This window comes from Manis javanica, chromosome 14 (assembly GCF_040802235.1).
Source record: "Manis javanica isolate MJ-LG chromosome 14, MJ_LKY, whole genome shotgun sequence".
Taxonomy (NCBI): Eukaryota; Metazoa; Chordata; class Mammalia; order Pholidota; family Manidae; genus Manis; species Manis javanica.
In genome coordinates, this window is record NC_133169.1 from 92,928,068 (window position 1) to 92,944,217 (window position 16,150).

General features: G+C 39.0%; 1 protein-coding gene across 4 annotated transcripts in view; it reads right to left on the bottom strand.

Moving 5' to 3' along the window:
- Window positions 1-15,439, bottom strand: part of JAKMIP2 (janus kinase and microtubule interacting protein 2) — a 155,186-nt gene extending 139,747 nt beyond the window's left edge. For 2 of the 4 annotated variants that reach the window (XM_037016535.2, XM_037016538.2), the window contains exon 1: window positions 15,168-15,438. The gene's annotated coding sequence lies outside the window, so the exon portion shown is untranslated. Of the gene's footprint in view, window positions 1-15,167 lie in introns of all 4 variants that reach the window. The other 2 variants (XM_037016536.2, XM_037016537.2) reach the window with 2 other exon arrangements.
- Between the last annotated feature and the right edge of the window lie 711 nt (window positions 15,440-16,150).

The following is a 16,150-nucleotide window of genomic DNA, read 5'->3' on the forward strand; positions in this document are numbered from 1 at the left end:
GACTGCACCCAGCTTTACGTTTTGTAGTTAGATACTGCAAACTTAGACGTAAATTTAACGTGCATTTTTGAGCCATCTGCAATTCCCTTCCTCATCCTTTCTTGGATTGATTTGTTCTTAGGGTTGTGTTTCTCCCCTTCTTGTCTCCTCTCTCTCCCATCTCACGTGTCCCTCAAGGAGGCCACAGGCTGGTGAAGAAACAAGTCAGGTCCCTGAATCACTATCACAGGCAAATAAAAGGGCTTCGGGTTTCAGGAAAACGTTTCCTCGGTCAGCCTGCAAACATGCCACACATCTGCAGGCAAACGCAGTAAGAAAACCGTTCTATATACTTGACTTCATTTTTCCCTTTCAAGGGGAGCGACAAGAAAAAAAAAAGAGGTATATATTTCATCTCTCTTTTCACAGTTTGAAAAACAAAAATCACTAATAGGCAGGCTGCCTGCTCATGTCATACAGAGAGTTAATAACTGAACAAGGGGTAAACCCAGGATTTCTGAATCCCAGTTTTGTGCTTTCACACCATGCCCACTGGCACACCCTAAAAAATCACAGTTGGGATAAATGAACTTGGTACCAAGACAAAGATTTTGCAGTAAAAGAACATTTACCAAGTCAAGGGATTGCCTAATCATTTCACAATAGCGAAACATGACCTGGGAAATGAGAGACCGGAAAGATACTCCTGTATTTGATTTTTTCTTTCAAGTAGAGCCATATTCATACATTAATTAAAATATCACACATATGGCGAACTGGCTTCCCACACAGCCTCTAAAAAGGGAAATCTAGAAAGTGACTTGCTGAATGTGCAAGAGCAGATATTTTACAGGGCAGAAGATGCCCCTCCCTTGGGGGGCCTACTTACCACACACTCATAACGTGAAGTGGAAAAAGTCTTGAAATATAATCTAATAAAACCCCATTAAATAAGCTGGAAAACCTCTCAATAACATTTGTCAATCATTCACTATCTGGGCTGAAGCCAAGAAAGAGTAAATACAGTACCCTTATGCCTTGGACTAGTCAGCCCAGCCGTACACTACACTATGTACCTTTTTAGCTGTATGGCTTGGCTTCAATGACCTATTTGCTAAACTGAATGACAACATCACATACATGCATAGCAACACACACACACACACACACACACACACATTTGTACACAGTGAAAAATGACCAAAAGCCAATATTGCTTTATTACCTTGGGAAGCATTTATTATGACACAGGACTGACAGAGAATGTTATGAACAGTCACAGTCATAAACACAGGATTACAGCTAGACAAGTGCTTCTTGTAGATAATCTAGCCCAAGACTTTCCTGTTACTTAAAGGAAATAAAGAGTTTAAGAGATTTGCTGGGGTTTTACAGGCTTCTGCCTCGGTGGTACTTGACTGTACAGGGAGAGTTTACAGATTATTTAATACAAAGGTTGGAATACTGATACAGCTCAAAGACGGGAAAACGCCTACATGAAGGCAGGAGAATCAAGATCAATACTCTCATTAAATACTCAGTGACCATTTCCCTCTTGATTTATGTTTTTCCTCACTTTCTGGGTTACTTTTTATATATTAAATGTAGAAAAAATAGTAAGGAAAGAGTCCTTGACTGTAACTGGAATCAACATATCTAACATGTTTTCTAATACTTACCATGCACGTGGCTTCACACACTAGGAAGGGTTCAAACAGGAAAAGAACTTTAGAAAGCCACTCACGATTTCTCTTCGGGATTTAAGAGTCACTCCTGACTTCAGTCTTACAGTCTGTTTTCTAACACCTCCCAAGTGATACAGCTTCAAGTCGGCTGAAACTCAGAGCCCAGCAAACCATTTGTGGTGCAAAGTGATTTTGTTTGTGTGGTTTTGTTTTGCTTTATTTTTAAAAGCCATGATCTGCATCGTTCTCTGAAAAAGGAGGCCATGAGTGGCTTGTTTCTTTTCACTGTAACACCTTTTTAAAAATTTCCAGGCCAGGCAAGTTAGTGTCCCTCCTTCTCCTTCGGGTGAGTACCCTCGATTTTTATGAATTCACTGATTTCCTTCATTCATGTTCCTTGATTGATCTTCCTAACCAAGTTTTCTTTTACAGGTTTTCACATGCTTGACACCCAATTTGCGACAGTTCTTCTGTGCTGGTGAAGGCCTCGTGTCTCAGAACGATCTTAGTGCCTAAACGCTCCCCGCTGGCTGCACCTGCGGGAGTCGCCCTGACGGGCCTTCGGACGTTCCCCACTTGCTAGTCCACCACACATATCCTGACTTGGAAGGACACATCGCAGGTGCTGGGGTTATTTTTAGACTTAATTTTTTTGTTGTACTAAAATAGGACCAAAAATCTAAAGAATATTCATTTGCATTCGGTTTGAAGAATATATTAAAATTCTGTTTTGACTCAAAATCCCTGGTTTCTAACTGAACAGGTTTACCAGGTAACGCCATGAAGAAAAAAAGGTAACCTTTGGTTAGTAATTCACATAAGAAATAAGATACTCAAGTATCTTAAGATTCACCGTTGAGATGGGTTTGAGATGGGGCAGATAGGATTAAAATATCAAATGTAATGTATAGAATTGCAATGTGCAGTACACAGCAACAGGAAATAGGCACTATAAAATCATTCATGTTCTGTTTCTATTTCTTCAGCAAGAATAAATACCATTTAGCTTAAATAAGACTCTATATCTTGATGGCAAATGTTAAAGGATTCAATATTTTTGAGGCCATGTCCTCCGGTGGCTGGAATGGGAAAGCCCTACTGTCACACTGCGGCTATGTTTTATTGTTATGTCTTTGTTTATAGATGTACCTCCCTTACTACTTTATAAGCCTTTTGAGAATAGGGCCCTGATATTTATCCCACATTCCTAATATAAAGACAAGCACTTAGGAACTGTAAAGTTAACCACTGTTTAGCTGACTGAACATTTCTTAGATTACTCACCTAACGGGGCACGAAGAGGGTCACACGATGGTACCTGCTTCAAAGGGGTCACGCTTGCAAAGGGTCCAGAAATTCAGCCGGCCCCCAGCAGGTGCTGACTCAGTACTGATCCACTGTACACATCTGGGGGTCGGGGGGTCACTCACAGAGTCCTCCTGTGGCTGCACAACTCCAGACCCCACACTCAAAGTGTGAACTGTCATCAGCATCTTCATCACGTTTAGGACCAAGAATAGAAAGACCCCTCTTCGTCTGAACCACAAAGATAGCAGCAGGCACAGCTTTGAGTCCCTAGCTTTAGGCTCTGGGATTTGTACTGCACAGTCTTTTTTTGCAGTGGGGGAATTTTTTTTCCAGGGCTGAAATTCCTGTAAAACCATGTATTCTCTGAATTGCTTCAGAGAAAAAGAAATGTTTACAGTTTACAGCATTGTGGAAAACATAGCACAAAATGCTTTCTTGCTTGAAAAAAGTAGCAAGGAAATCTAGGTGATTTTTCTTTTATTAAAATGTACTTAATGCTTAGTTAAAATTTTGTTTTAAAACGAGAATCCCTGATTATATTGTACAAATACATAAAACTCATGCATGATCTCCCAATCGTTATTTACATACAAAATCTCCAGTTAGTTCATCATAGGACTGGGATTTGTTCAGATCCTCATTTTCTTTCCTCTGTGAAGAAATTGTGGTTACGGACTTTGTCCTTAAATGTAAATTTTAGCAGAGTATTATTATCTTCCACTTAGCAAAAACTGGGTCTTGATAAATAATAACATGAAAAATATATTTGCCTTTCTCTTCATTTAATTTTTAGGGGCACAATCAAGTTTTCATTACAAGACAGAAGTGGTTCAACTTATTGGTTAAAGAGTAACTTTCGAATCAGACAGACTTGAGTTCAGAATCTGGTTTCATTAGTAATTAATGAGATAATCTTGAGAAGGAAATGGCTTTACCTCAATAAACCCTAGTTTAGTTATGCATAAAATAGGGATACAATTACTTCTTCGAAGCGTGTTGGTGTAGATACACAACGACTTTTGCGCAGGGCTTGGCATCTATGCATGATCGTAAAACAAAGAAAACCAGCAGAGCAGCGACTAACATTAATGTCAAATATGTTTTGAAAGAAGTTTCTTAGACATTTCTTAACTTGAACCCAGTCCAAAAAAAGTAGATTGATGTGCCTCAGATCTCCATTTATTAATGTAAACATTATTATACCTGGCTCAGCAAATTAAAGAGATACCTTAGAAGGAGAACAGCAGGACTCAATACTGACTCAAAACCACCCTTGTCAACACGGGCAATTAATTGTTTAGACCCATTAGCCAGAAGCCATGGTGGTTACTTCACAAAAACAAAGGCTTCTGCCGGGAACTGTGCTGCTATTTATGTATTCTGTGTAAGTGTTACATATGCTACTATTCTATTTATATTTGACCCTTTTTCCTTGTAAAAACTTAAGTTCTTTTTGGACAGGGACCAGGGCTAATAACTAGAGTCCACGAATGCTTTCTATTTTGAGGACCTTCAATTAGGCTTTTGTGGTATTGGTAATAATAACGATACACATGTGGGAACTATTATTCATTACGCCCCACCATAAGCTCTTGGTGTATCTAGTTGTTTCCATATACAGACACACTCTGTACGTGACTGTTGATTGTATGTGAAAGAACTTGGTGAAGACAACCAAGAAACCTTGTTACCTTAGTGCCTAAGTTAGGACTTACAGGCCAGGTCAGATCATGTCATAATTCTTTGGCCCCGATGTACATCACTGATGGGTCACTTGGTTGTTTGGGGCAGCATCTTATAGGACAAAAACATTTTGAAGTAAAGAAATATGGATTCAAATCCCATACTTTTCATCTAGTGGTTAGACAGTGCTGAACACGGACCCTCTGAACTTCACTGGGAGGATGATTATAAATAATCTAATGTAACATCATGTCACATAATAGAATACAATACAACATAGTATATAGTGTATCTTCTCTGCCTATAATCTTGTGAGAATTTAACGTATCAAAAGTCTTTTGTAACTTGTCAAATAAACTATTAGACACATATTAGTTGTGGAAAAAATGCCTTAGCTTTTTAATTATGAAAGAGAGAAAACAACTGATGGGGCAGAAGCAGAAACACTTGAAGCTTCAGGTGATCGAGATGAAATGGCATTGTGATTGCCCCAAAACCAGATTAATAACATTAAATTTCATACAGATCGTTCATTTTTATCAAATGCTTATCTGTTGGGTTGTTGTTACATTCATTTTCAGCTTCAGTATTAAAGAAACTCAAACGTTTCCCTGAAGAACAAAAACCACGCTTGACTGGGAAATAACATGGTGTCGTGAAATGAAAATGGGTAAACAGGGGTCAAAACCCCAACTGTGCCAAGGGCCAAAGAGTTAATGCCAATCAACTGAGGGGAGGGGACTGGGGATTTGGGGGCTCAGTGCAGCATACTCTGTGGAGCACAACACACACCCAGAAAAAGCCAATTACTCGACTCCAGATGTGCTCTCCATGAGGAGATGAGGGCCTGGTGACACCAGGTTTTCTTATTTTCAAAGAGAAGGCAGATACTCAAATGTTTTTCGAAGTGTCAAAATAAGAAAAATTTGGACAAAAGTCTGTTCTTAAAGATAGGATGCTGGAAACATATTGTTGTTTGCAAACATTACACATGTTTACAAATGCTTACAGTCCACAAGGCTCCAGTTTTTAACCACTGTGCTATAACATCAAATAAATCTTACTTCAGTCTCAGCTCTAAACTCACTAACTGACTGGCTTTGGCTAAGAAATTTAACCCAGCTGAGATTCATTTTCCTTTTGGAAAGTGGGAGAACAATGCCTCTGTTGTTAGGATTGCACAAATGGACATGGGTGAAAACAATACAATAGAGACATAACAGGTGCTCAGAGAAATTAGCTCTTTTTCTTAATAACTAAGAAGAGTGAGTCTTTTGTTTTCTTCTTTTTACACTTGTTGTATGTCAGATATCCTTGCTATCAAAAGGGTCAAGGCTATCCCATTTGTTGAAGGAATAAATTGTTTTACTTGAATTATAAAGAAAGTTTTAAACTAGGGATGTCCACAATTATTCTCAAGAACAGAAATGAATCAGCATCAAGTCTGAAACATGTTCAGACTGACCCAAGGGAGACCGCTTCTTTGCAAAATGACCGTCTCCTGAACAAAATGCTTTTCACTACTTCATCAGCTCCTTTCTGTCATAAAGATCCTTTTGGGTCAACCAGCATTTAAGAACATCAAGAATGTGGTAAGTGATGGCACCATCGATTCTGCTTAGATTATAGTTGACTATACAGCCAAAAATTGATGCTTCAAAGCAAGCAGAGTATATAAAATATATTAAGACAGTTAATGTTTCCAAACCATACCAATGTTGGTGAAAATTCAGTAAGCAAATGACCAGTGACTGACTAGAAATGTTAATCTTGTCTCTTTCCTAACCGCCCAGGAATCCTGGCTAAACCATCCAGGTTTGATTTCAAAAACCATAGAGTAAAAGAAAAATATAAAATCATATACCACAGTTAAGAGACCAGACAATATATGCAGTCAAACCTGTTCAGGTAAGAGCATTAATATGAGTCAGGCATGTTTCAGCCTGCATGTAAAGACTGGGCTCTTTTAAATCTATGGAGAATAAAAACCTGAAGGTCGCATGTGGTGAAGAATCAATTTCCCTTGTTTCAGAGTGTGGCACTGAGCCCTGTGGGGCCTGAAATGTGGACAATCTAGCTAAGAAGAGAGCAGGTGGCTGAAGTGCTCCTTCTATGTAAAGTTAGTGAGGGGTAAGGCATTTCCTTATTACTTCATTTTTTTAAAAGCTAGGGTTTATTTTTAGTCATTGCTAATGATTAGGCATTTGACTCAAAATATTATAAATTCTAAATTTTGTAGGTGCTTTTATGAAATGCAGTGCTTTAAAAATACAAGTCATAATACAAATGTTTCCCCTAAAACAGCAAAAATCATATATTCTCTAAAATACAAAATTCACTTTATGGTTAATTAACTACCACTTAAATTCCTCCTGAAGAGACACAGGAGACAAAGACAGTGGAATCGGAATAATTCCCTCCCCTGGGTTTAGGTAACCAACAGAACGGGCGATGGAGAAACCCCAGTGATTTCAGAGTGCCCAGTGTCATGATCTGAATTACCTAGTAAATTCGTAAGAAAGAATAATGGGATCCACAGTATCTTCAAAATGCCTAAGTCCTTCTGTCTTGTCGATGCCAATTAAGAGAGTAAGACTTTTATGAATTCTCATGTGAATTCAGAGTATTGATCTTTAATATAAACTCTCTAGATTGGTTATTCTCATATACAAAATTGTCAGTTGCCTTGCTATTATTCTTATGGGTTGTTGATATAATGACACTATATCCTAGATTTTACAGAATGGTACTCATTTAAAATTTTCTGTCTAGTTGTTTCATTACTCACATTTAAAAAGCCAATTTTTTGCAATCACAATATAGGTAGGTCACAGGGATGGGAGCACATCGTGGAGACTGCAATGAATGACTCACATCTTACCATGTTAGCAGACAGTGGCTGCAATGGGGGGGTGAGGACTTGATAATATGGGTGGATGCTGAGCCCACGGTTCAGTGCTGTGTATGTGAATCCATCTTAAGGCTGTATATCAATGATAATTAAAAAAATTTTTTAAAGCCAATTTTTGTTCTGGAAAATATGTTCAAATCAGGTATATCTGCCCTATAAACATTTTGTGGGACTTTAATGTGTATCAGCAATGAGCACAGAGTAATAGCTCAGCTGCTTTCGGAAGGTCCCTCTCTCCCCAAAATGCCGCACTAGAAAGGGCCAGAAAACGAACGTGGGTGAGAAACATTTACTTGGTTTACATTTTCCTTGCGGTTATACTGGACGCATTTTCCAGGGGAACATTTCCAGTTTGGAACAGAAGGCATGATGAAAATATCACCTTCTTTCCTGAAGCACATGCTCACAGGGCTTTATTTTAGAGTCATGATTACAGCAAAATTTCCTTTGGGAAAATATTACCAATGAGTAGTTTTCTGAGCACATAGTCTCAACTAAACTTAGTCAGATTTGATTTTCTGTGTATATTTTAATGGCAGTTGGACTCCATTTCCAGCACTGCAGTAAGTGATCTTCATTTAGATGCCAAAGAAAAGGAACAAAGACTTCACCTCATACTTAAGTTTCAGCGTTATCAGCAGTTCGGGCACCTACACAGGCGGCTGCTCCCCATGGTCTGAAGACATTTCTCTGTATTTACCAAGTATACCTCTCTCCTCCGAGGTACTCTTTTTATATTTGATTTCAAAACTTTTCATGGAAGCAAGAGGCTCCCTTATTTAACCTTTTGAGTAAGATATTTGCCTCCGTTTCTGTTCAAGCCTAATTTTTGGAACAGATATGAAGGAATGATTTGTTTATGATTAGTGAATTTAGCAGAGTGGATTTCTAGAATAGCAAAATAGCGATGAGTGTGTTTCATGTAATTTGATGCTAATAATAATTAAATTACTAATTTATTTTAATAAATTACAGTGAATCCAAAAGTATTCCCTTAGTGGTGTGACTATTTCTGGATTGCAATTGAGTTTTGAAAGGGAATAAAAGGAGCCAAAGAAATGTCCACAGCTTTCCTATTTATGTCATAGCATGTAGGGAACAGTTGTTAATGATGGATTTTTTTTGGGGGGGGGTACCATTAATATACAGTCAGATGAGCAACATTATGGTTACTAGACTCCCTCCATTATCAAGTCCCCCTCATGTACCCCATTACAGTCACTGTCCATCAGCGTAGTGAGATGCTGTAGAGTCACTACTTGTCTTCTCTGTGCTTCACTCCCTTCCCTGTGCCCCCTGCTACGTAATGTCTGCTAATCATAATGCCCCTTATTCCCCTTTCCCCTCCCTTCCCACCCATCCTCCCCAGTCCCTTTCCCTTTGGTAACTGTTAGTCCATTCTTGGGTTCTGTGATTCTGCTGCTGTTTTGTTCCTTCAGATTTTGCTTTGTTCTTATGCTCCACAGATGAGTGAAATCATTTGGTACTTGTCTTTCTCCACCTGGCTTATTTCACTGAGCATAATACCCTCTAGCTCCATAATGATGGATTTTTTAAGTGTTGTGATTTATTACCTTGCAGAATTCAGTTTTACTTCATCAAAATCTTAAAATCCTGAGACTGTCATATAAAAATAAAATGCATTTTGTTTTTGCAGACAAAATAAAAGCATGAGAATCACAGTCCAAAGAACTTCTAGTGGGAAGCTCTTCCAGAATTGCAGGCCAGAGGTCCTTCAGGGAACTATCCATCCACTCAACCAACCAGTATTAACTGAGCACATATGTCATGCCAAGGCCTCTGTTATTAATGAACAGTGTCATTTTCTGCCCTCACAGAGTTCATAATCTAGTGAAGGGTAGGAAGGTCAAGTAAGGAAATAAAGAGTTCTATGATTCCCACTTTGATAAATGCTATGAAGGAAACACGCAGGCTACAGAATGTAATAATGGAGGCATATTCTTAAGGAAACCTCTCCAAGGAATTATATTTAAAGCTCAAACTTAAATCATACAAAGAATCTAACCATTCATAGTTTTAAAAGGACAGAGTCAGATAACTGGGCTTTCATTTAAAAACTACATACAGGTTTAAGGAATATACAGATGTCGAAAATATATCTTAATTTAGTCTCAGAAGTCATGTGATGGCTAATGTAAGTTGTTTAAATATGTTTATAGAGACTTTGAGCTGGCCACAGGCTAAAACTACAGGATGCCACTACCATACTGAGGAAAAGTAACATGAATCTCGAAGAGATTCGTTCTGTTTTTGTTCTTTTAATTGCAGTTTAAGCACACACCTGGTGAAATTCTGAGTGATTCAGACAAGGATTTCAATGACTTGGGCTTTAAACCTCATTCATTATCAGCAGACAAGTGATGACCAAGGTTAATTTAATACCCATTGTGAGATGTAGTGGCAGGTCAGGGTACAGAACTCACATTTCCTAAAAACAATGCTTGACTCACAACTGCTGTCAATCAAGCAGGATCTACCTGTATCATGAGAAGTATTTAAAAGCAAAGTGTAAAGAACCCCAGGTGGGGAAAAAAATATTTTGAGTCGTTAAGAGAATGTACACAGAGATTAAAAATTGAGTAGAGTTATATTTCATTGACATATAAAGTAAAAGAACCATAAAACAATGCTAAGAATATAGCCACATTTATGAAATTGTATGTCTGAGTGTGTTTATATTGGCATATTAAAAAAACTGGGAAGAAATATTCCAAATTGCTAACGGTAATTATTTCTTGGTGGTAGGCTTACAGCTTATGGGTGATTTTCTTTTTATACATTTATGTATTACCTTTTTTCTCCCCCCTCAGAGTTTCAAATGTGAAAAAAGCTTTTAAGAGAGAAAATTTAACTGTATTGGTGAATATTGATTTGATTTAAAGCAGAATATCTTTAGTGTGACAGACCTCATTTATACTGCAAGCAAATTAATTATAAAGGATACTTCCCAAATGTGGACTGATAGTTCAGATGGCATGATTTCCTCTTTGGCTAGTGCTGAATTACCAAATAATCAAAGTATGTGCCTAGGGCATTAGCAAAGAAAGGGAGATGCCAAAAAATTTGAATGTTTTGTAGAAAAGCATTTAATTTTTGACATTTTAGAGGGGTGTAAAAGTATTTGTCCAGGAAAAATATCAGAGAATTGTTGAACTGGTGTAAATTTATGTATCATTTACTATCATTTTTATTTTTGAGAACATGTAGGTGGAGAGATGCGTGGGACACGTAGGCAGAAGGAAGAGCTAAGTTTTCTCAAGGTCCAGGACTAGAGGGATCTTAATTTTGTCTTAAGCAGAGAAAAAAATTACACCTCCCAACCTGTACATCATTAAAATCAAAAACAATACTTAGCCAGAAAATAAGTGCACATCAGTCCAACAAAGTTCTGACTTTTCCCCAAACGTTTCCATGCTCTTTCAGAGTATCAAGAATGCCAGGTTTTCTCCAAGACAATTTTTGTGTACCACTTTTCTTGGCCAATACCCTAAGCATATGTTTAGTCTATATGGCAATTCAATAAGACCAAGAAGCAAGTCATAGCACCTGGAACACTCAAATAAAAATCTAAATAAAAATGGGCCATATTTAATGCAGATTCACTATATTTGATATTTTAAAATTCAAATTAGCAAGAAAATTTGTTAAGTTTTCCAAAAAGGCAGATTTGGGCTCACAGATTCAGAATCCAGGTCCAGTTAGCCCATTTACCAATCCTAAGCAAGCCTAACCTCTCTGAGCGTATTTTCACTTATTTAAAAGAATTATGATGATACTAGCTTTACTGGCATGATATAATTTGCGGGAACAGAAGATGAAAAATGAAGAATGTAAAATGGCTTTGAGAACTATGAAAGATTATATCAGTATAAGGTGTAATGATGGCACCAATTACAACTATACTGTTTTTGTCATTCACTATTTCATGTGTGTATTAGATATCCTCCAAGAAAATTTTATGTTCTAGCAATATGCAAATTGCACTAGTCATATAAAAGCTCTACAAAGAGTTGTTTTTCAATTAATTGATTCATTTTGCTTGAAAACACATTTTCACTTGGTAGAATAATATTTAGGATATGCAAACAGGGGGAATTGTAACTGACCTCCAGAGTAACCTCCCAGTATATAAATCTAGTTTATTTGTTTCAGTAAAAACCAATTGCTGAGTTATTTCATGTTGAAACTTCCATGATGAATTTGGTTTTCTTTTAGGCTCCAATCATAGAATCTTTTTATAAACCCATGAGAAATGTAGAAAACTGTTTGACTCTTCAGATATATTCTAAGACATCCTGACAGAGATTTGAAGCATGTACATAAATTGACATACATTCTGAAGTCACTTGAAGAAATAAGGAATGTATCACAAAATAAGAAATTAGATAATATGTGTTTTACTCAATTAAAGCAAGTTTTACTTGAAGTTTAAATACCACCCAATATATTTAGTATTTCAATAAGAATGGCATTTTTCAAGATAGTGTTTGAGAAAAAGGTGATTAATAAAATTTGTCGTTAAACAGCACATTAAACAATAACGTCAACTTATCTTTCCCTTTTTTTTTTTCTGCTGTCAACTTGATGGTTCTTGAACTATTTTGTATCTAGGCCCCACTAAACCCCATTTCACTTTTCAAAATTAACCATTAAAAAGAGAATCATTTTAATATAGCTATTAGGCATCACATTCCATAAAGTTGCTGAAAAAGGACTTATAAAGAGGCCAATGTTCAGGTCCCTGCGTCCTAACAAGATGACATATAAATTTCTCCAAGAAGATGGTCAACTTATTTCTTTGAAAATATCCAGATTTTGTAATTTAGAAGCCCATTACAAAATGGAGTCTTACTGTTATAGGTCGAGAAGTACCTGCTATTAAACAACTAAAGCACACTCTTACTTTAGAAGAAGCCAGAGAAGTTTTGAGAAAGAATTTAGTCCAGCCCCAAAAAACTGCATGTCTAGGTCATACTTTTTGGAGGTTTTGATGAAAGAAGAAATGCACTACTTTACCTGGTTACCCAGGTCACGACTAGAATGTGCTATCAGGATGTCCTACAATTTCTATTTCTAATCTTCATTCTTTCTAAAGAAATTGAACCCCACTGACCATATTTTAGGCTCCAAAAAATAGCAATAAACAGCACCCTATGTAAAAGCCCTCAGCTCTTCCGAAGCAAATGACTGTCGCCTCTCAGCTCTCCCTTCCCAAATGAAGTGATCCCACGTTCCTTTCCCTTCTTAGAAAGTTCAACTTGTCATCCTTTAAACATACTTGACTTTTCCGTGGTCCCTCCACAAAGGCTTTCTAATTGTCTCAGGTTGTGGGGCCTAAATACGGACCGGTGTTCCCATCAGGGTCTGGCCACACAGCTGTAGCATGCTACTGACAGTCAGTTCTGCACCCACGGCCCACAGTGGTTCTGACTCTGCCCCAACTCTACCAACTGCACCTGCAAAACCACAATCCAATGAGAACTCAACACAAAGGAAATACAACAGAGCCCAACAGACCCGTTTTCACTGTGTGAAACTGTATCAACTACAACATGTCTTAATTTTTTAAAGCTTTACTGGAGATAAATAGGAAACTTTGATTTTTTGCAAGTCCAAAGATTGTGTCGTTTTTTGGAAGTCATTAAAAGATTCAGGACACAGTGTGTTATAAAAATTTTGATATGACATACAAGCCTAGTATCTCTTCCCTTGCTCTACTTTATTCAGTTATTATAATTAGGCACACAGTAGCATGACTTAAGAGTTGTGAATCTATATAACATGTCATGAGCATATTAAATCCATTCTTCCCATTAAGTTGCTGAAGAACCTTCCCGTATATAACCAAATAGGACATTTATTCTCAGAGAAATTAAACTATTAACTTGATTCAAATACTTGTAAAAAATGTTAATGAAGGGGGACAGTGTAAAAAAAATGCAAGATTAAAACAAAAAAATACTGTTTTTACGTTGTAAAAACGTTTGCACTAACAATGATGCTGTTAGGAAAGAGATTGATGGATAAAACTAGTCCATATGATGAATGTAATATCACTAACACTTTTACCTGCAAGGATTTTTCTGGCTTTAATTCAATGAAATCCATTATCCTGGATGGTAATGGAGCGCTGCACCTACTCATCTCAGGCATCTTTAAGTCTCCTGAGCTGCCTAAAAGCCTTGACATAATGAAAGGTTAAGCCGATCCCAGTAAGCATTTGTAAACTACAACAGCCCCCCATTTCGGCTACAAGCCACACGTTCTCGTGCTAAGCTTTGCTCACTCCCATTTCATGTCATTGTATAAGCAGGCTAATTTGGAGATGGATAGGGTACTGAGGGACACCTAGATTTTCCAAACAATCCCACTTTTCTTACTTAGCCACCTAAATAAGTAGACCTACAACACATTTGAGAGAACTGTAAAATGGTGCCTGGATACTGAAGAAATGACCAGCAAATAGCAGCACTATTAAATAAAATGAATGCATTTCACCTTCCAGCTTCCTGGGACGCGAGACACAAACATGAAAGGGGCTGGGGTAGGATTTGAAGAAAACTGATTCACTTTGAACATTCATTTGGCAAGACGCTAGACACAAAATAACAGCCACAAGCCACCTCCCTTTCCCATCACTGTAAATTCAGGGCTCTCAAATCACCCCCCACAAACCCAATTAAAAATAAAGAAAAGAGGCAGGCTATGAATTTGCATCTCATGCTATGATACAGTTTAAATGATAGGCATCTGTCCTAATTGGTCACAATGAAACTAAAGGACAATAACAAGAATAAATCTCACATTAATCCAAATGAAGCCAATGAATAATAACACAAACCAGAAGCATAGTTTCAAAAATATGCAATTACCTCCAAGCATGCAGGGTATTTGTAACCCATAAAAATGATTGCAAAGCACGCCCTGCACATAAATATTTTCATAAATGCACTAGAAATGCTAAGTAATGTGTATATATGATATACATATCCATAGGGTATGTATACATTTGTATGTTCACAATCGAACCTATGAACTAAAATTGAAACCCTCTCTGGAAATGGTTTCTCAACCAGAGCATATTAGAATGTGAAATAGAATATGCTAAATTCCAGGGCCACCTTTTCTTAGTAATGAAGCAAATAAGCAAAATCACCTTATAATTAGGCCAAGAAGCTTAAGAGGCACCAAATGTGTTTTTGAGCAAGGCCCAGCCCTATTTGTGAGAGCTGCAAATGAAATGATTCCTTTCAATAACACCCATTTCTTGTTAGCTTTTTCCACCCCCGGATTTCTAAGCTTGCAGGGAAAGCACCCAAGTGGCTCAGTCTGCACTCTGAGCCAGTTCAAGATAAAATAAGAACACCATATATATATATATATATATTTTTAACACAAGCGGGTGCTATCTTACTTCTCTGTGCCAGGCAACCTTCCCGTCTCTCCATCCCCATCTCTGCCTCCACATCTTCCTCTCGTACCCTGAGGGGTCATTGTTCAAGGGCCGGCCGCAAATGCACGCACAGGTCATTTTAGCAGCCGGCTGAACCGAGAGGACAGCCCCGCCGCTTCCTACTCACCGTGCTGAGACCCGGGGAAGCTGCTGCGCGGAGGGAGAGATGCGAGCTGAATCCATTTTCCTCGCGACCCAGTCGGATGCAGCCTCCAAGCCCAGCATCAGCAGCGGCGGCTGGGATTCTCCGCCCCCGTCTCCCGACAGCGCGAAGAGGCACCACCCTCCCGGGCCCGCTCGAGCGCCGGCCGCTGGACGGCAGGAGCGGCAGCCCCGCCGCTGGGCCTGCTCCCCCCCCCGGAGGCCGGGCGAGCTCCGCAGCCGCCGGGAACGCGCGGCGGACGCCTCTCGGGCTCCGGCTCTCCGGCCCCCTCCCCCGGCCCCACCCCTGCTGCGGTACAGGCCGCCCGCGGCAGCTGCTGGGCGTCATGGCAACGGCCAATGGGGAGCGGCCAGCCCGAGGGGGCGGGGAGACGGGCGAGCCCAGCCGCAGGGCTGCAGGGGGTGGCCGCGCGCTGCTGCGCTGGGGATGCTCTCGGGCTCTGCAGCTCCGCACGCCGGTCTGGAGAAGCGCGGCCAGGTCGTGCCGGCGCGGGAAGAGAATCATCTACACGTAATCCAAGTCTAGATGGAAACATCCAAACCCGCTTAGCTATATTTTTGCATTTTCAGTGGTTTTCCAATAAATTGAATTTATCAGAAAAAAAAACACACATTGAAAATTATACCGTGTAAAAGGAGACCATAATTTCTCCGCATATGTTTGCCCTTTATAGCGTCTTTTACTCAATTGCCTCTCAAGGTTGTTAAAAAGCAAGGTAAGTGGCTGGACCTTGCGGTAAAGTAAGAGTGGCTGATTCCTCCGCACCACCCTCTTCTTGTTCTTCTCAGGTGAGTCCCTTGATCACACAGTTTTCCCGACTTTCCCTCTCAAGAGGACTCGGAGTTATTTGGGACTCCCCTGTGGAAAAGGAGGTTGGAACAGAGAAAACAGAAATTCCTTAAGCAACCACCGTTCTCAGTAACACTAGGATGGTTCTAAACCTTTTT